At 39.8% G+C, this 21,629-nt stretch overlaps 1 pseudogene across 1 annotated transcript; it reads right to left on the reverse strand.

Moving 5' to 3' along the window:
• Positions 1-1,843: 1,843 nt before the first annotated feature.
• LOC307095348 (TIP41-like protein) lies at positions 1,844-2,440 on the reverse strand (annotated as a pseudogene). Its single transcript has one exon. The product of its transcript is annotated as a TIP41-like protein (transcript).
• Positions 2,441-21,629: the final 19,189 nt, after the last annotated feature.

A 21,629-nucleotide genomic window follows, 5' to 3' on the forward strand; every position in this document is an offset into this window, starting at 1 on the left:
TATCCCCAAAACCAAACAAACAATCCAACTTAAAAATGGGCAAAGGACCTGAATAAACACCACTCCCAAAAAGACATACAAATGGCTATCAGATATATAAAAAGGTGTTCAAATTCACTAGCTATTAAGAAAATGCAAATCAAAACTACAATGGAATACCACCTCACACTGTTATAATGGCTATTATCAACAAGACAGGTAATAACAAGTGTTAGAGAGGTTGTGAAGAAAAAGGAACCCTCATTCACTGCTGTTGGGAATGTAAACTGGTACAACCATTATAAAAAAACAAGACGGTGGTTCCTCAAAAAACTAAAAATATAGTTACCATATGATCTAGCAATCCCTTTTCTGGGTATCAACCCAAAAAACTCAAAGTTATTTGCAAAGATATATTTATTCGCAAAGATATATGCACCCCTATGTTCATTGCAGCATTATTCACAGTGGCCAAGACATGGAGACAACCAATGTATCCTTCAATAGAAGACTGGATAAAGAATATATGGTACACATATACTATGGAATACTACTCAGCCATAAGAAAAGATCAAATACTGCCATTTGTGACAACATGGATGGACATTGAGAATATTATGCTAACTAAAATAAGTCAGTTAAAAAGGCTAAGAACCATATGATTTCACTCATATGTGGGATATAAAACTGAAACTCATAGTCACAGACAGACAACAATATGGTGGTTACCAGAGGGAAGGGTAGTAAAGGGTAAAGGGGGTCAAATATATGGTGATGGAAGATGATAAGACTTTGGGTGGTGAGCACACAATGCAATATACAGATCATGTATCATAGACATGTACACTTGAATCCTATATGACCCTATTAACCAATATCACCCCAATAAATTTAATTAAAGAACAGAAAATCTGAACAGACCTATTGCAACCAATGAAATCAAAGCAGTCATCAACAAATTCCCAACAAATAGAAGTCCTGAAATGAATGGTTTCACGGGTTAATTTTATCAAACACTCCAAGGACTAACACCGATCCTTCTCAAACTATTCCCAAAAATTCAAGAGGAAGGAAGACTCCCAAGTTCATTTTACTAGGCCAGCAATATTCTAATTCCAAAGCCAAATGAAGAAGAAGGATAAAAAATATGAACAATAAAATGGCAATAAATACATATCTATCAATAATTGAATCTAAAAATCAAAATAAATGAACAAGGAATCTAATGAACGAAATAAACTGATGAATAAAATAGAACCAGAGGTATGGAAACCTGGAACAAACTGACAAAACTCAGAGGGAAGGGGGGAGAGGGCGGGAAAAAATTAACCGAAGATCTTATATGCATATACTAGTATGCATTACCTATGGACACATACAATAGAGTCCTGAAGGCCTGGGGCAGGGCGGGAATCAGGTGGAGGTGGGGGGCGGCAATGGGAAGAAAAAGGAAGACATCTGATAAAAAATAAACATTTTTTTTAAAGACACTACAAAGAAAGAATAAAAAAAGAGAACTACAGGCCAATATCCCAGATGAACACATATGCAAAAATTGCCGAAACCGGTTTGGCTCAGTGGATAGAGCGTCGGCCTGCGGACTCAAGGGTCCCAGGTTCGATTCCGGTCAAGGGCATGTACCTTGGTTGCGGGCACATCCCCAGTGGGGAGTGTGCAAGAGGCAGCTGATCGATGTTTCTCTCTCATCGATGTTTCTAACTCTCTATCCCTCTCTCTTCCTCTCTGTAAAAAATCAATAAAATATATTAAAAAAAAAGAAAAAAAAATCCTCAACAAAATATTAGCAAATCAAATTCAGCCATACATTAATAAGATCATATGCCATGCCATGATCAGGTAGTATTTATTCCTGGGATGCATTCATCCTGATAAGCACTCCATCAATTCTCAAGAAAAACCACAACAGCAGGAAAAAGCTAGAAGGCATTAATTACTCTAATTCTCACATTTAAGTTTGAAACTCCATGATCATGAAGTTCATCCTCAAACAGAACTTCTTCAAAAAACGTATTCTGTTCTCTGGCTTTCAATTTCTCTATATCTATATGATTTGTTATAGGTACAACCTTTAATTTGAGTGATTCTCCAGGTAATATTCTCTTATAATCTGTTGTCTAGGTCAAATGGTACAGTTTAATAATCTCCTTGAAGTATTCACCCTCTGCCCTGCCTTCTTGCCATTCTTCACACAGGCTACTTTAACATTCCTTGGTAGTTGTTTACACATCTTAAAGCATATGTAGCATTGAACTCAATCCCCAAGGCAGAACCATGCTGGATTTTTAAAATGTTGTCTCCAAACATCATTTCAGGAACAGATGGCATACACAATTGATCAGCTAACTTCACCTCCACTGACTCCATGATGTGAATCTTGGCCACCACCTTCAGGGCCTAAGGAAAAGTCCCGGTGGCTGCCCTGGAAGCCATGGATGATCATGACCAAGGTGGCCAGCGTGGGCCACGTGGAAAAGGCTGGATCTGCTGCCTCACTGCAGCTCAGCCCCCTTGGGCTTCGGTGCCCTTACCATGCCCAGCCCTACCTCACCCTCCACTCCCAAATAAAAAAGTTTTTCCACAGCAAAGAAAATTATCAACAAGACAAAAAGACAACCTACTGAATGGGAGAAAATATCTGCCAATGATACATCTGATAGGTATACACTCATACAACTCAACACCAAAAAACAACAACAAATAATCCCATTAAAAATGGCCAATAGACATATGAAAAGATATTCAACATCACTAACAGATAAATGCAAATTAAAACAACAATGAGATATCACCTCACACCTTTCAGAATGGCTATCATCAATAAATCAAGATACATCAAGTGTTGGTGAGGACATGGGAATGCTGATCAGTGTAGCCACTATTGCAAACAGTATGGAGGTTCCTCAAAATAGTAAAAAAAGAACTGCCTTATGACCCAGTGATTCCACTACTGTGTATATATCTGAAGAAGTCCAAACACTAATTTGAAAAGATACATGCACCCGTATGTTTATTGCAATGTTATTTACAATATCCAAGATAGGAAAGCAACACAAGTCAATAGACAACTAGATAAAAAGTGGTGGTACATGTACAATGGAATATTAGTTGGCCATAAAGAGAATGAAGTCTTACCATTTGTACATGGTTGTACCTAGAGGGTATTATGTTAAGTGAAATAAAAGTCAGAAAGAGAAAGAGAAATACCATATGAGGAATCTAATAAACAAAATAAATCAACAAACAAAACAAACACTCATAGACACAGAGAGCAAACTGAAGGCTGCCAGATGGTGAGGAAGTTGGAGGTTGGGTGAAAAATGTGATGGGATTGAGAAGTACAACTTGGTAGCTACAAAATTGTCATGGGGATGGAAAGTACAGCATAGGAGTTATAGTAATAATTACATATAGTGCCAGGTGGGTAATTGAATTTTGGAAGTATCACTTCATAATTTATATAATTGTCTAACCACTATGCTTTACAATTGAAACTAATCCAAAGTAATATTGAATGTGAACTGTAATCCTCTCTAATAAAATGGTAATATGCAAATTAACCATCACTCTGCTACATAAACCACACCCACCATCCAATCAGGGCGAGCATGCAAATTAACCCCAATCCAAGATGGCTACAGCCACAGAGAGCAAGGTTTCCCAGGTAACAGAGGAAGCCAAGCTTTCCATAGCCCTTGCAGGCCTAAGCCTCCACTCAAGCTACAAAGTTTCAATTATAGAAGGTAAACAAATTCAAACAAATGGCGGCAGAATGGAGCTTGAGAGAGCAGGCCAGGGTTGCCGGCGGCAACAGGGGAAGCAAAGCTTTCCACACACCCTGGCCGGGCTCACCCGCTTAAGGCTACAAAGTTTCAATTGTAGAAGGTGAATTAACTGCCACATAAATGGCTGCCACCCTGGAGGGAGCAGCAGGCTTGGCTCCGCCCCAGGCTACAAAGTTTCAATTGTAGAAGGAAAATAAATTCCTGATACCAGGGCCTCCCCTTGCGTTGCCAGGGGGCGTGACCGACCTGCAAACCACCACAGGCCCCTCGCTCAGGCCACCCCACACCCCAAGGGAAACCCCACCCTTATCTGTGACACCCTTCAGGGCAAACCAGCTGGCCCCCACCCATGCACCAGGACTCTATCCTATCTAATAAAATAGTACTATACAGATTGATCATCACTGCAACACACAATATAGCTGCCCCCATGTGGTCAAAGATCCTGCCCCCATGTGCACACAAGATGGCCACTACAAGATGGCCAGCAGGAGAGGGCAGTTGGGAGGCACCCGGCCTGCAAGGGAGGGCAGTTGTGAGGGACCAGGCTTGCAAGGGAGGGCAGTTGGAGGTGATCAACCCTGCAGGAGAGGGCAGTTAGGGGTGACCAGGCTGGCAGAGGAGGGAAGTTGGGGGCAAACAGGCTGGCAGGGGAGCAGTTAAGCATCAACCAGGCTGGCAGCGGAGTGGTTAGGGGGTGATCAGGCTGGCAGGCAGAAGTGGTTAGGGGCAATCAGGAAGGCAGGCAGGTGAGCAGTTGGGAGCCAGCAGTCCTGGGTTGTGAGAGGGACTAAACGGGCAGTCGGACATCCCTCCAGGAGTCCCAGATTGGAGAGGGTACAGGCTGGGCTGAGGGACAACCCCCTGCCGTGCACAAATTTCGTGCACCGGGCTTCTAGTTGAAAAATAAAAAAGGATATACAGAAACTTTTGTTGAATAATGAAAACTTTTAAAAATAAATCTAAACAGAATAGTAAGATTCAAGGATTCTTTAGTGTGCTGTATTTAAAAGATTAAGAAGAAACTTCTGGTTTACCATCCTTTCAAATTATATAGCTCTTTTTTTAAATATATTTTTAATTTATTGATTTTAGAGAGAGGGGAAGAGGGAGAGATTTATTGTTCCACCCATTTATGCATTTATTGGTTGATTCTTGCATGTGCCCTGATTGGGATCAAACCTGAAACCTCGGCTATGGGGATGATGCTCTAAACAACCAAGCTACCCAGCCAGGGCAGAGCCCATTTTTTAAGGGAGTCCCAAGTGACCTGACACAGCCAGTGTGACCCAGGTCTGTGGACTGGCTCTAGGTGCCAATGGTAATGCAGAAATGCTCAGTTTTCAGCATTGCAGGGCCTGGTTCAAGCCCCAACCAGTTCTGCCACTTTCCTGGGAAAGTCTCAGAGCCCTTTCAAATGGGGACAATGATAGGACCACACCAACAACCAACTCCAGGACAGAGCAGGGGCTCCTGTGCTGAGCTAGGCTCCACCTCAGGACGCTAGCAAATGGGCTGGTGTACAGGACAATCACCTCTGCTAGGCATTTTCCACAAGCCAGACCCACCCTGCCTTGCAGCCAGTCAATTCCCCCAGGCTCCTAGGCCACCAGCATCTTCCTAGTTACCCCCAGGTTCCCACCTGGCACCAGGCTGCCCCCAGCCCGGAAAAGGCCTCCCTTCTACCACCCCCCACCCCCGCAGCCCCCACCTCAGGCCTCACCACTGCTGCCACTCTGCCTTGGGGCTCAGGCTCCTATTATTATTTTTTTTTAATCCTCACCTGAGGATACTTTTTCCTTTGTGTGTGTGTGTGTGTGTGTGTGTGTGTGTGTGTGTGGGCGCGCGCGCGTGAGTAAACCTGCTATTTCTTTTTATGAATCTTTATTGTTGAGATTATTACAGATTTCCCTCTCCCCACCCCCATAGCTCCCCTCAACCCGGTTCCCACCCCACCCCAGGCCCTCGCCACTCTATTCTCTGTGTCCATAGGTAATGCATACATCCATATGAGATCTTTGTCTAATCTCTTCTCGCACGCCCCACACCCCCTTCCCTCTGAGAATAATCAATCTATTCCATTCCCATGCCCCTGATTCTATTCCATTCACCAGTTTATTCTGTTCATCAGATTTTTAGATTCACTTGTTGATAAATATGTATTTTTTGTCACTCTGCTGTTCATAATTTTTTATCTTTACCTTTTTCTTCGTCTTCCTCTTCTTCTTAAAGAATACCCTTCAGCATTTCATATAATACTGGTTTGGTGGTGATGAACTCCTTTAGCTTTTTCTTATCTGTGAAGCTCTTTATCTGACCTTAAATTCTAAATGATAGCTTTGCTGGGTAGAGTAATCTTGGTTATAGGTTCTTGCTGTTCATCACTTTGAATATGTCTTGCTACTCCCTTCTGGCCTGCATAGTTTCTGTTGAGAAATAAGCTGACAGTCATATGGGTACTCCCTTGTAGGTAACTAACTGTTTTTCTCTTGCTGCTTTTAAGATTCTCTCTTTGTCTTTTGCCCTTGGCATTTTAATTATGATGTGTCTTGGTGTGGTCCTCTTTGGATTCCTCTTGTTTGGGGTTCTATGTGCTTCCTGGACTTGTAAGTCTATTTCTTTCACCAGGTAGGGGAAGTTTTCTGTCATTATTTCTTCAAATAGGTTTTCAATATCTTGCTCTCTCTCTTCTGGCACACCCATAATTTGGATGTTGGTACGCTTGAAGTATTCCCAGAGGCTCTTTACACTATCTTCATATTTGAATATTCTTTTTTCTTTTTGCTCTTCTGATTGGGTGTTTTTTGCTTCCTCATATTTCAAATCATTGATTTGATTCTCAGGATCCTCTAGTTTATTATTGAATCCCTGTATATTATTCTTTATTTCAGTCAGTGTATACTTAATTTCTGACTGGTCCTTTTCCATGTGTTTGGCATTTTCACTAAGATCCTTGAAAGTCTAAGTTCCATGGAGGTTTCTAGGAGATTCTTGAGTAAACTCATAACTGTGGTTTTTGAACTCTATATCCAGTAGTTTACTGTTTTCCACTTCTTTTATTTGTGACATGTTTCTTTGTCTCTGCATTTTAGCTGCTTCATTGTGTTTGTTTCTATGTATTGGGTAGCTGCTAAGTCTCCTTGAGTTGATAGAATGGCCCTGTGTAGTAGATGTCCTATAGGGCCCAGTGGCTCAGCCACCCCAATCACCTGAGGTGGACACTCTTGGTGCATCCCTTTGTGGGCTGTGTGCACAGTCTTATTGTAGTTGAGCCTTGATTGCTATTGGTGACACTGGGAGAAATTGACCTCCAGGCCAATTGGCTGTGGGGATCAGCTGTGCCTACAGTGGGAGAGCTGCTGTGCAGGAGACACCCTTATGGAGCAGGACTTGCTTCAGTGGGGCTTTGGTGCTCACTGAGTCTGCCCCTTGAGTGTGTTGCTTATGGATGTGAAGAGTTGTAATCTGGTATGGTCTCACACTGACCACTGGGTACACTGGCTCTTGGGTCTCCAGGAAGGTGCAAAGTCAGCCACTGCCTGGGGACATCTAGCAGGAGCTACAGAGAGATCTCCAGATTTCTCCTCTTTGTATCAGGTTTGGAATTGCCCCGACAAGCCCAGCTGTGAAGCAAGGCAGGCTGGTGCTGGTGCCGGGTCTTGGGCCTTTTATTGATAGGCTTGGGGCTCCCTGACCCAGCTGCAGCTTTTTTGACAGATTTTTAGACTGAGAAAGGACAGACCATTCATATGCAAAAGCCAATGCATACAGCTTGGGTGGAGATGTAAATTGGGTGGGGCGGGGTCTCAGGGAATCACCAGGGCGGTGCAAACAGAAATGGTTGCCAGTCTGCCCTGCACTGAGGAGGTCCCTGCACGGGAACAATGACTGCTGCGAGGGACAGTCCAGTTTCTCCCTGTATCTGTCTGGGTCCCCCAGAGCCTCACCCTGCACTGGAGCTCAGAGGAAGTGGAAGCTTGTAAATTCAGTTCATGGTACTGGCCTATTAAGAGGAGCAGCTGTGTCTCCAGCAGCCTGTGTGTCACTCAACCCCAATCTGCACTGGTTTTTACAGTCCCTAGTTCTTACTGCTGTATGGACTTCTTCCCCCAGCTCTGAGACCTTGTGCTGGGAGTCTGGCGTGGGGCTGGGACACCTCGCTCGTCTGGATGGCCTCTGCAGAGGCAATCTCCTCCCCTCCCCAATTAAAAAAAGCAGCACACCTGGGTGCTGGACCAGCCCATTCCATACCTCCACACCTCCTACCACTCTCAGTGTGCTTTGTTCTATATTTCTCTAGTTGTAGTACTTCCATTCGGCCAGCTTTCCAGAGGTTCTGTATGATAGTTTTTCTGTATTTTAATTGTAATTTTGATGTGGTTGTGGGAGGCACCAAGTACAGGCATTTACCTATGCCGCCATCTTGGTTCCACCAAGGATATATTTTTTCCCATTGATATTTTTTTATTTGTTTGTTTGTTTATTTATTTTTAATATTTTCTATTGTTTAAAGTATTACATATATTAGTAAATATATCTCCATTTTTTCCCCATTGACCTTCCCCCAACCTCCCCTACCCCCTGTCACATGCCCTCATCACACCCCCTCCAGTGTCTTGTGTCCATTGGTTGTGCTTATATGCATGCATACAAGTCCTTTGGTTGATCTATTACCCTCCCTCCCCAACACTCACCAGACTTCCCGCTGTAATTTGACAGTCTGTTCAGTGCTTTACTGCCTCTGAGTCTACCTTTTTATTCACCAGGTTATAATGTTCTTTATTTTCCATAAATAAGTGAGATCATGTGATACTTTTCTTTCATTGCCTGGCTTATTTCACTTACAATAATACTCTCCAGGTCCATCCATGCTGCTGCAAAGGTAAGAATTCCTTCTTTTTTATAGCAGCGTAGAATTCCATTCTGTAGATGTACTATAGTTTTCTAATCCACTCATCTGCTGATGGGCATTTAGGCTGTTTCCAAATCTTAGCTATGGTGAATTGTGCTGCTATGAACATAGGGGTGCATAGATCCTTTCTGATTGGTGATTCTAGATTCTTGGGATATATTCCTAGAAGTGGGATTACTGGGTCAAATGGGAGTTCCATTTTTTGTTTTTCAGGAAACTCCATACTGTTCTCCACAGTGGCTGCACTAGTCTACATTCCCACCAGCAGTGCACAAGGGTTCCTTTTTCTCCACATCCTTACCAGCACTTGTCGTTTGTTGATTTGTTGATGATAGCCATTCTGACAGGTGTGAGATGGTACCGCATTGTCATTTTGATTTGCATCTCTCGGATAATTAGTGACTTTGAGCATATTTTCATATATCTCTTGACCTTCGTTCTGTCTTCTTTTGAAAAGATTCTATTTAGGTCCGTTGCCCATTTTTTTATTGGATCATTTATCTTCCTTTTATTAAGTTGTATAAGTTCCATGTAGATGTTGGAGATTAAACCTTTATCAGTGTTAACATTTGTAAATATGTTCTCCCATACGGTGGGTTTTCTTATTGTTTTGTTGATGGTTTCTTTTGCTGTGCAAAAGGTTTGTATTTTGATGTAGTCCCATTTGTTTATTTTCCCTTTAGATTCCATTGCCCTAGGAGCAGTATCAGTGAAGAAACTGCTTCGGCATATGTCTGAGATTTCTCTGCCTCTGGTTTCCTCTAGTATTTTTAGAGTTTCCTATCTTATGTTTAAGTCCTGTATCCATTTTGAGTTTATTTTTGTGTATGGTGTAAGTTGATAGTCTAGTTCCATTTTTTTGCATGTATCTGTCCAATTTTCCCAACATCATTTATTGAAGAGACTGTCTTGACTCCATTGTATGTTAATGCCTCCTTTCTCAAATATTAATTGAGCATAGTGGTTTGGGTCGATATCAGGATTCTCTATTCTATTCCATTGGTCTCTATGTTGGTTCTTGTGCCAGTACCAGGCTGTTTTCAGAACAGTGGCTTTGTAATACAGCTTGAAATCTGGTATTGAGATCCCACCTACTTTGTTCTTCTTTCTCAGGATTGCTGTAGCTATTTGGGGTCGTTTTTTATTCCAGATGAATTTTTGGAGAGTTGATTCTAGGTCTGTGAAATATGCCATTGGTATTTTAATGGACAGTGCATTGAATCTATAGATTGCTTTGGGTAGTATGGACATTTTAATGATGTTGATTCTACCAATCCATGAACATGGTATGTTCTTCCATCTGTTTACGTCTTCCTCTATCTCTTTTTTCAGTGTCTTGTAGTTTTCCGCATATAGGTCTTTTACATCCTTACTTAAGTTTATTCCTAGGTATCTTAATTTTTTTGGTGTGATGGTAAATGGGATTGCCTTTTTAGTCTCTCTTTCTGTAAGTTCACTATTGGTGTATAGAAAGGCCATAGATTTCTTGGCGTTAATTTTGTATCCTGCTACATTGCCAAATGCATTTATTAAGTCTATTAGTTTTTTGATGGATTCTTTCGGTTTTTTAATATACAATATCATGTCACCTGCAAATAAGGACAACTTTACTTCTTCTTTTCAAATGTGGATGCCTTTTCTTTCTCTTCTTGTCTAATTGCAATGGCTAATACTTCCAGTACTATGTTGAACAGCAGTGGTGAGAGTGGGCATCCCTGTTGTGTTCCTGTTCTTAGGGGAAATGGTTTTAGTTTTTGCCCATTGAGTATGATGTTAGCTGTGGGATGATCATATATGGCATTCATCATATATGGCTTTTATTATGTTGAGGTATGATCCTTTTATTCCCACCTTGTTGAGAGTTTTTATCAAGAAAGGGTGTTGGATTTTGTCAAATGTGTTTCTGCATCAATTGATGTAACTATGTGATTTTTATCTCTCAATTTGTTTATGTGATGTATCACGTTTATTGCTTTGCAGATATTGTACCATCCTTGCATTCCTGGGATAAATCCTACTTGGTCATGGTGTATGATCTTTCTGATGTACTGCTGGATCTGATTTGCTAGAATTTCATTGAGGATTTTGGCATCTATGTTCATGAGGGATATTGGTCTGTAATTCTCTTTCATTGTGTTGTCTTTATCTGGTTTTGATATTAGGGTGATGCTGGCTTCATAGAAGGAGCATGGCAGTGTTCCTTTCTCTTGAATTTTTTGGAATAGTCTGAGAGGATAGGTTTTAGTTCTTCCTTGAATGTTTGGTAAAACGCTCCTGTGAAGCCATCTGGCCCCGGGCTTTTGTTTGCTGAAAGCTTTTCGATGACTGCTTCATTTCTTCCATAGTTATTAGCCTATTGAGATGTTTAGATTCTTCCTGATTGAGTTTTGGAATGTTATATTTTTTTAGGAATATGTCCATTTCCTCCAGGTTGTCCAGTAGGTAGGAATAGATTTGTTCCTAGTATTTTTTAACAATCCTTTGTATTTTAGTGGGGTCTGTTGTTATTTCACCTCTTTCATTTCTGATTTTGTTTATTTGGGTCCGCTCTCTTTGCTTCTTGGTGAGCCTGGCTAGAGGTTCATCAATCTTGTTTATCCTTTCAAAGAACCAGCTCTTGGTTTTGTTGATCTTTTGTATTGTTTTTTTGGTCTAAATGTCGTTTATCTCCCCTCTTATCTTTATTATTTCCTTCCTTCTGCTTACACAGGGCTTTTCTTGTTGCTCTCTTTCTAACTCTTTGAGTTGTAGGGTTAGGTAATTTATTACCTTTTTTTTTTTTTTGCAGTACGCTTGTAAAGCTATGAACTTCCCTCTCAAGACTGCTTTCACTGTGTCCCATAGATTTTGGATTGTTGTGTTTTCATTGTCATTTGTTGCCATGATGTTTTTTATTTTTTCTTTGATCTCTCTGGTAACCCAGTCATTGTTTAATAGCATGCTGTTTAGTCTCCATGTGTTTGATTTTTTTGGATTGTTTTTATTGTAGTTGATTTCCAGTTTTATGCCACTGTGATCTGAGAAGATGCTTGATATGATTTCTATCTTCTTGAATTTGAAGAGACTTTGCCTATGACCCAACATATGGTCTATCTTTGAAAATGACCCATGTGCACTTGAGAAGAATGTATATTCTGTGGCTTTGGGGTGAAATGTTCTGAAGATGTCCATTAATTCCGTCTGGTCTATTGAGTCATTTAGGATTGATGTTTCTTTGTTGATTTTTTGTTTAGAGGATTTGTCCAATGGTGATAGTGGGTATTAAAGTCTCCTACTATGATTGTATTGCTGTCAATCTCTCCCTTGATATCCTCCAGGAGTTTGGTTTTTTTTTGTGCTTCAGTCTTTTGTTCTTCAGTATTGGGTCCGTATATGTTTACCAGAGTTATTTCTTCTTGTTGGATTGCTCCCTTTAATATTATGAAATGGCCTTCCTTATCCCTTGTTATGTCCTTCACGTTGAGATCTAATTTGTCAGATATAAGTATTGCTACTCCAGCTTTTTTTTCATTTCCATTCGCCTGAAAAACCATTTTCCATCCCTTCACCTCTCAGTCTGTGTGCATCTTTTTTTCTGAGGTGGGTTTTTTTGTAGACAGCAGATATATGGTTCGTGTTTTCTTATCCAATCCGTTACCCTATGTCTTTTGATTGGGGCATTTAATCCATTTACATTTAAAGTTATAATTGATAGGTACTTATTTGTTGCCATTTTTGTTCGTTACCCCTGTGTTCCTTCTTCGCTTCCTATTTCTTCTTTTTATAGCAGACCCTTTAGCATTTCTTGCATTGCTGGTTTGGTGGTAATAAATTCCCTTAGTCCTTTTTTGTCTGTGAAGCTCCTGATTTCACCTTCAATTTTGATTGATAGCCTTGCTGGGTACAGTATTCTTGGATTTAGACCCTTCCTTTGCATGACTTTGTATATTTCATTCCATTCCCTTCTGGCCTGATGAGTTTCTGTTGAGAAATCAGTCGGTAGTCTGATGGGGGTTCCTTTGTAGGTAACTTTCTGTCTCTCTCTGGACGCCTTTAAGATTTTTACTTTGTTGTTGGTGTTTGCCAATTTAATTATAATATGCCTTGGCGTCGGTCTTTTGGGGTTCATTTTGCTTGGGACTCTGTGAGCTTCTTGGATATGTGTGGGTTTTTTCTTCCCTATATCAGGGAAGTTTTCTGTCATTATTTCTTCAAACAGGTTTTCTATTCCTTGCTCAGTTTCCTCTCCTTCTGGAACCCCTATTATGGGGATGTTGTTTTGTTTTGTGTTGTGCCAAATTTCCCTTACGCTCTCCTCCTGCTTTTTAATTTTTTTTTTCTAGAAGCTGCTGTACTTGTGTATTTTTTCCTACCTTGTCTTCTAGCTCACTGATGTGGTCCTCTGCTTCTTCTAGTCTACTATTGATGCTTTCTATTGAGTTCTTTACAGCAGCGATGTCATTTTTCAATTCTTCTTGGTTCTTCTTCATTTCCTCTTGGTTGTTACACATATTGTTAAATTTGTCTTCCATTCTTTTCAGTCACCTTATGACCATTTCTCTGAATTCTTTCCCTGACAGGTTGCTTGCCTCCATTTCATTTACTTCCTTTCCTGTTGATGGCTTTTCTTTCATATGTGGGCTGGTTCTTTGTCTCCACATGACCTCTCTTCTCTGATTGTCTGGTTATGTAGTTCTCTCTCTCCTGCATTGATTTAAAGGCACAAAATACAACACAACCAGGTAAAACACACAAGGCACTGAACATAAATTTATTCATGATATTAATAACCCCAAATAAAGGTGACTGCCAGAGAAATGCAAATTAGAGGATAGGAGTGAACAAAGAAGAGAAAAAAAAGAAAGGAGTGCAAAAATGAAATTGGGAAAAAGAAAAAAAAGTAAGAGAGAAAAGAAAGAGAATAAGAAAAAGACGGAACAAACTGTATATATGGGGAGAAAACTCCAATAGAACAGCCACTAATCCCAACAAATTCCAGCAACAAGTACCTGGAGATGAATACAAACTACAAACAACAACTAATATCAAGCAAGGCAAGGGAAAACAAGACGCAAAAAAAACTAACAAAAACAAAACAAAAAAAAATATGAATAAGCAAAACAATCTCACAAACAATCATAAAAAATCGATATAATCCACAAATAAGCAAACAACAACAAAAGGATAGAGAGAAAAACAATTTTTTGGATAGTGAAGACAGAGAAGAAAGAGGTGTGTATGGACTTGTAGCAGGGGATTGGAAATTAGATATATAAGTAGGGTGAAATATTAACAGGGTAAAAAGAAAGAATAGGGAAAATCTAAAGGAGGAAAAGGGTAAGAGAAACAGGACAACAAAAGGGGAAAATTTAGGAAGAGAGTGATGGCATAAATGTAAAGTTGAGATAGAGTAAAATGATGCTAAAGGAAAGATGAAAATATAATGTAGAATACTAATCCCAAAGTAAAATAAAGCGAAAATAAAATGACACTTTTTTTAAAAAAAGGTAAAATAGTAGCAGTAATAATACTGATTGAAAATAAAAATGTAATAATTAGAAAGGTAAAATCAAGTGAGGAAAAAAGAAAAAAAATTAGTTTCTTAAGTAGAAGATGAAAACAATAAAAAAATAAAAATAAAAATGTGCAATACTGAAGGTCATTCACTTCCTCTACTGTTCTGTTTGGCACGCCTGTTTCCTAGTCAGGACAGTATTGCAGTTCCTTGCATTCCACTGCTCCTCAGTGTTGTAAGCCAGTCCTGATTTTTAAGCAGGCAGTGTGTCTTAATTTCTTGTATTCCTTTATTTGTGTTTACACAAGAGTCAATTTTTTATTCAACCCCTGGGTGGCAGTGTTTCTGGATTGACCTCTGGGTCTATATGTTCTCTCTAGCCAGTGCTTAGATCGTGCTTTCCCTGTGGCACTCAAAACCGGTTTGTGGGAGTAGGTTGCCCCAGAGCTGGTTCTCTGATGGTTATTCCCCACTCTGATCCCCAGGTTCCAGAAAAACAACTTTCCCCTGCAGTCTCTTAGGGTGTCTCCAATTGGGTGATCCTATGTATTGGGCTTAGTAATCAGAAGCAAGGATTTAAAGAGGAAAAATAAAAAAGAAAATGAAAAAAAAAAAGAGCCAGCATAAGTTTGCAAACTCCGGGTCTGCGCGCAAGTCTGTGCAGCCTTTTTTCCCCCTTGGGTCTAAGCAGCCGGCACACTTTTCAAATTTTAGGCTGTCTTTTTACGTCAGATCAAAATGGGTTGCTTTTTAGAGTTCCCTTCTGTTAGCAGCTCTGAGTACCCCCTTCCACATTCATGGATCATGCCAGCCCCAACAGCCACGGATCTTTCTAGGCACAGACTTCCCCTGGTCCTCCAGCTCCCGCAGTGTGCGTGTTTCTCTCCCCTGCCAGGACCAGAGACCTCACCTTATCCCAGGCAAAATCTGACCTTTTCATGGTGGAGTGTAGAGCTCCTCTGAATCCGCATGTTTGTGCCAATTGGGGACCGGTAGAGCAGGGGTTTGCAGCTGTTCGGTGGGTGCCGTAGTTGTAGATTTTCAGGCTTCCAATAACATCGCCTTTCCCCTTCAAGATGTCACGGTCTCCGCGTCCGAGCCGGTTGCTCCGGGAGGGAACCCAGCAGCAGTGGAGGCTGCCCGATCAGGGGAGCCTCATCCAGCATTCCCCCACAGTCTCCTGGAGTATAGCTGTCCCTCAACTCACCAAAAAACACTCCCCATGCGACCCTCAGCTGTTCTTTCTATCTGCTCAGGGACAAGGCTCGGGACACATCTGTCTATTCCGCCGCCATTTTTTGATCTTCCCATTGATTTTTTAATGGGTGGAAGAGAGGAAGAAGTGGGAGAAAGAGAGAAACATAGACATGACAGTGACACATAGATTGGTTGCCTCCAGCAAGAGCCCCAGACCCGCAACCAAAGTACATGCCCTTGATTGAGAATCAAACCCATGACCCTTTGGTTCACAGGTCCATGCTCTAACCCTGAGGCAAACCAGCCAGGGTAAAATTATATTGCTCTTAATGCTTTATATTATAATTCAGATGTCATTCCTGTAGGCTCATCATTAAAGGATAGCTCAGCATAGTATAGGAGAGCACTTGACAGGATGGCTGGGTTCAATCCTTGGGTCTGCTATTATTATTAGCTTTGCTATTATACTCTTGGGAAAATTCAGTCTTATTTGAACCTCTGTTTCCTGTTCATAAAATAAAAAGAATGTATTCCATGGTTTCTTCATTCTAAAAGTCCACAAACCATTGATCATCCTATGAAAAACAATCTGTTGTTGGAATAGAAAAGGAAACATGTTTTATTTATCTTTGCATTTCCCAAAGAGCTTAGTTGGTACCTAATAATTTAACACTTTTTAGTTCAATAAACATTAATTGAGTATTGTCTATGTTCTATGGTAGCACTAAATGATGGGAATTCACAGATGACTTAGACGTGGTCTCTGTCTTTTAGGATTTTACTGTCCAGAGGAATAAAAAAGTATATAGGTTATTTAAACACCAAGAATTATGAAAGGTCTAGGCAAAGAGTAGTATTCACAAATATTGGGCATACCTTATGAGGCTTCCCTTGGGAAATTCCACCTCTGCTGAATCTTGAAGGATTAGTTAGCTGCATTGATGAGGAAGCAGAAAAATCAGCAAGAGCAGAAACAAAAAAATATATAAAATTAATGTAAATAAATTAATGTTATACTTTTATTACAATTTCCTTCTGAATTATTTAAGAAAATAAAATAGATCCTGTTATATAAAAATCATTTGAAACCACCCTTTTCATAAAGTTAACTAATGCTACTTTATTATCCATATTTTCCTTAGATTCTCAGCAATAGCTACATGTTTATTTTATCTGGGCAAGTATATATGATATTTCTTCTAAAATGTAAGTCAGAAATTATTGGTTTCACATGTAATGAAAAACTGTAAATACTTTGAAAGGGGGTAGAAAAAAAGAATTACTGGGTATCTTATGTAAGGCTAAGCATTGTCTAGTACATCCTCCTGGTTATCCGATTATATATTACTCTGCATCTTTCATTGCATCAAAAAGAGCCCTGGAGGAGAAACCAAGATGGCGGCATAGGTAAACACCTAACTGCTGCCTCACACAACAATTTCAAAACTACAACTAAAAGACAAAACGAACATCATCCAGAACCACAGGAAAGCTGGCTGAGTGGAAATTCTACAACTAGAGGGAAAGAGAAAAGCACACGGAGAATCAGAGGAGCTGCAAAAGGCTGAGGTACGGAGACACGCGTGGGCGGCTGAGTGCCTGGCTGGCTTTCTCTAGCGGCAAGGAGACAAAAGCTCCCGACTGTGCTGAACCCCAGTTCTGACTGCACTGAACCCCAGTTCCAGGCGAGACCCTGGGGACCCAGGCTTATATGGAGGGAATCTGGACTGTCAGGCGGAAACTCAGGGGAGCCATGAAAGGCAGAGGTATGGAGGTGCGCGTGCGAGCGCACGAAGAGGGGACTGGCTACTGAATGTGCTGCTGGCTTTCTCTAGTGGGTGGGAAATGGAAACTCCCCACTGCGCTGAACTCCAGTTCTGGGCGAGAATCTGGGAATCCAGATTCATTGGGGCAGAAATTGGACTGTCTGGCAGCGGGCAAAACTCGAGAGTGGCTTACTCTTAGAGGTACTTGCAGCGATTACCGAGGGACACTGAGACCCAGGGGCCTCATAGGGCAGGGCTGATGGGAAGCCAAGACTGTCTGCTCAGCCCTGAGACTCTGCCCCATCCAAGCTGACCACAGAGGATTTTGCAATTTTGCAAGTCTTGTCTCATAAGGCTGTATCCAGCACAGAAGTTCTCCCGGCAAAGACAAAGCTGATCCTCACAGCCAATTGGCCTGGTGGTCAATTCCTCCCAGTGATACCAACAACAATCAAGCCTTAACTACAAAAAGGCTGTACACACAGTCCACAAAGGGGTTCACCAAGAGTGTCCACCTCAGGTAACTGGGGAGGCCAACGCACTGGGCCATATAGGACACCTAGCACACAAAGCTACCCTACCAACTCAGGGAAGCAGCGAAAATGTGGAGACAACGAAACAGATCACAAATGAAAGAAATGGTGGAAAAGAAACGACTTGATATAGAGTTCAAAACCACGGTTATAAGGTTTTCCAAGAATTTCCTAGAAAAGGCTGATAAATTTAGCGAGACCCTCGAGGATATGAAAAAGGACCAACTACAAATTAAACATACATTGACTGAAGTAAAAAATATTATACAGAGACCCAACACCAGACTAGAGGAACGCAAGAATCAAGTCAAAGATTTGAAATACAAAGAAGCAAAAAACACTCAACCGGAAAAGCAAAAAGAAAAAAGAATCCAAAAATTTGAAGTTAGTGTAAGAAGCCTCTGGGACAACTTCAAGCGTACCAACACCAGAATAATGGGGGTGCCAGAACAAGAGAGAGAGCAAGATACTGAAAACCTATTTGAAGAAATAATGACTGAAAACTTCCCCCACCTGGTGAAAGAAATAGACTTACAAGTCCACGAAGCGCAAAGAACCCCAAACAAAAGGAATCCAAAGAGGACCACACCAAGACACATCATAATTAAAATGCCAAGAGCAAAAGACAAAGAGAGAATATTAAAAGCAGCAAGAGAAAAACAGTTTAATTACCTACAAGGGAGAACCCATACGATTGTCAGCTGATTTCTCAACAGAAACTATGCAGTCCAGATGGGAATGGCAAGAAATATTCAAAGTGATGAATAGCAAGAACCTACAACCAAGATTACTCTACCAAGCAAAGCTATCATTTGAAATTTAAGGTCAGATAAAGAGCTTCACAGATAAGAAAAAGCTAAAGGAGTTCATCACCACCAAACCAGTATTATATGAAATGCTGAAAGGTATTCTGTAAGAAGAGGAAGAAGAAGAAAAAGGTAAAGATAAAAATTATGAACAACAAATTCATATCTATAAACAAGTGAATCTAAAAATTAAGTGAATTAAAAATCTGATGTACAGAATAAACTGGTGAATATAATAGAATCAGGGGCATAGAAAGGGAGTGGACTGAAAATTCTTAGGGGGAAAGGGGTGTGGGGGTGCAGGAAGAGACTGGACAAAAATCGTACACCTATAGATGAGGACAGTGGGGGGGGGTGATGGCAGAGGGTGGGGTGGGAACCTGGTGGAGGGGAGCTATGGGGGGAAAAAAAGAGGAACAATTGTTATAATCTGAACAATAAAGATTTATTAAATTTAAAAAAAGGGGGCCCTGGAAATACTGCCTCAGCCCACTGGTACTACCTGAGAGTTATCTAAGTCATATCAACTCAGGTGTCTGAACTCCAAAGTCTACTCTTTGAAGTGGCAAGCATGTTAAGTCCTTTTCCATGAGGCTCCGAGATTGTTCTTATTTGTTGAACATATAAACTCTGTCCTGTAGTTTATAGTATAGCCTTCAGGCAAGCTTAGAGCATGGGTAGGGTATGTCCAGCCCTCGGGCCATCTAAGGCCTGCAAAATTATTTGGTCTGGCCCTGCCAAGGCATTAGGGGTACGTTAATTAAATTTGACCAAATATAGCGGGCTAATTTTTAAATTGGTGATTTTGTATGGCCCACAAATAATATTATAAATATCCAAATGGCCCTTGGTAAAAAAACAGTTCCCCATCCCTGCTTTAGAGTAGCACAAGAATATTAAGAAATTTAATAGCAGTGGTTAATTTATTTCTCTTGCCAATTCTTAATAGAGAGGAGTGAATATCTGTATTGGAGTCCAGTATACAGGCATACCTCAGATATATGATGAGCTCTGTTTTAGACCACCATAATAAAGCAAGTATCACAATAAAGCTGGTTGTAATCTTTTTGCTGGAGGAGAGTCTTGCTTTCCATTTGTAAAAAATACAACACCTGTGAAGCACAATAAACCGAGGTATGCCTGTATAGCTACTTCATAAGAGTTTTTATAATGGTTACCTCTGAAGGTAAAACAGAATTATGAAAAGGCAGGGCACTGACAAATTGCCAGGCACTTCCAATAAAGCACACAATTTCTGAAATGTTTATATTAACAATATTTTACCCCAAAATCAATTTACAGAAGGCTGTGTGCCCCTTATGATGACAACTCTTCCCAATGAACTTTACAATAACACATTAAACAAACCTAATCATTTGCAATACCTCTTTTTATAAGGTGACAGAGCAAATATTTATGATTCCAGAGCCACTCTGAAAAATCTTGTTTTGTGTATAAGTTTCAGTTTTAGATATAAAATATATCATGAAGATTTTATTTTATCCGAAAAATAGAAATGATTTGGCAAAAGCAAAATTAAGAATTGTTGGAGATTTGTGCACTTGAGTAAATAGTATCCTAAGTGACTGAGAAAAAATACTTCTATACATATTTAATCAAAGTAAAAATAAAACATTTGGGAAAAAAAGCACAGATGTTAACACTATCGTAAGTGAAGAGCCTATGTTCTAAGGTTTTCCCTCCTTAAATAATCATAGATATAATAAAGGAAACTTAAATCATAGAAAAATATTCTTATAAGACAGAATCTCTGCTATCTAGGCAGATTACACATAAAGTAAAGAATAACAATTCATATTGTAGGTTGAAGCATTAATTACTAAATAAAGGAAGCAAGACCATCTCAACTGAGGGAGTACTGTAAACATTTTGATATACAGGGGTTGGCAAAAGTAGGTTTACAGTTATGCAAATAAATAATTCAATAATTAATAAATAATAATGCAAGAATAAACTATTTCATGTACTCACAACTATAAACTTATTTTGCCCACCCCTGTATTTTATAGCTTCTTTTCAAACTCAGGTGTTATAAACTAAGACAAATAAAATTTACTTTCTAATTTTTTCCTTATTATAATCTATCATATTCTTTTGGATAATTGCTGAGGTTAAAATGATTTTCATAATAATACTAACATATTATCTTTTGACTCTCATCCTCCCCTGAGTATACAGTCAAGCTTTCCAGATACAATGTGCTGTGTGATAATGCAATGAAATGAATGCAGAAGAAGATATGAGGATCCAGCTTTCTTCTGTTAGTCCACATAGTAAAAGAGATTTGCAAAAATGTGAAACAGTTTATTGTTTTCATAAAATTTTTGTTTGCAAAATATAGTTTTTTTTATAAAAATAGGTTATGTTAACATACAATATGTCATCATTACTACTTCCCAATGAAACAACAAATATTTTTAATTTTTTTCATTTTTAATCTCTAATATGGTAAATATAAACAGTTATAACCTACATTATCATCCATAAACAAAAGCTCTTTGAGGTTCTCAATAGTTTTTAAGAGTATAAAAGGTCTGTATACCAAAAAAAAAGCTGCTTTAGGAAAAAAAATATTATTTTTCCTTGATAAACAAAAGCACATATACTGCTGTCATTCTCTGTCACTGTTATTACCCCTTGAAGAGCCTCAACCACCCATATTACAGAAAAACCTTGATATAATGGACTAATTCGGGTGAGGGGGGTGTCTGTTAATATATAAGTAAAATAAGTTTTCCGAATGTGTATGTTTAAAAATTGACAAATTAGTTTACCTGTTTTTACTTATGTAGACACATTTGTGTACTTCAAATTAAGTATATATGAAAAGTTTAACTTCACAGAAAAATTTTCTATATGTATTACTGTAATTTAAAATTTATACGAATAGATCTAATAATGCATGCATTCACCAGTAAACACACACACCTGGGGCATGGCTTAGGACAAGTAGGAACATTGGCAGCACAGGTTAAAACTGCTACAGAAAGTCATGCCACGTGATAACAGAACCAATTACAGCTTGTGATGCGGTGTGATCACGTGGTAATCATTTGCGAAATATTATTTACTAGAGGCCTGGTGCACGAAATTCGTGCACGGAGGGGGGTTGTCCCTC

Source organism: Cnephaeus nilssonii, assembly GCF_951640355.1.
Source record: "Cnephaeus nilssonii genome assembly, chromosome: X".
NCBI lineage: Eukaryota > Metazoa > Chordata > Mammalia > Chiroptera > Vespertilionidae > Cnephaeus > Cnephaeus nilssonii.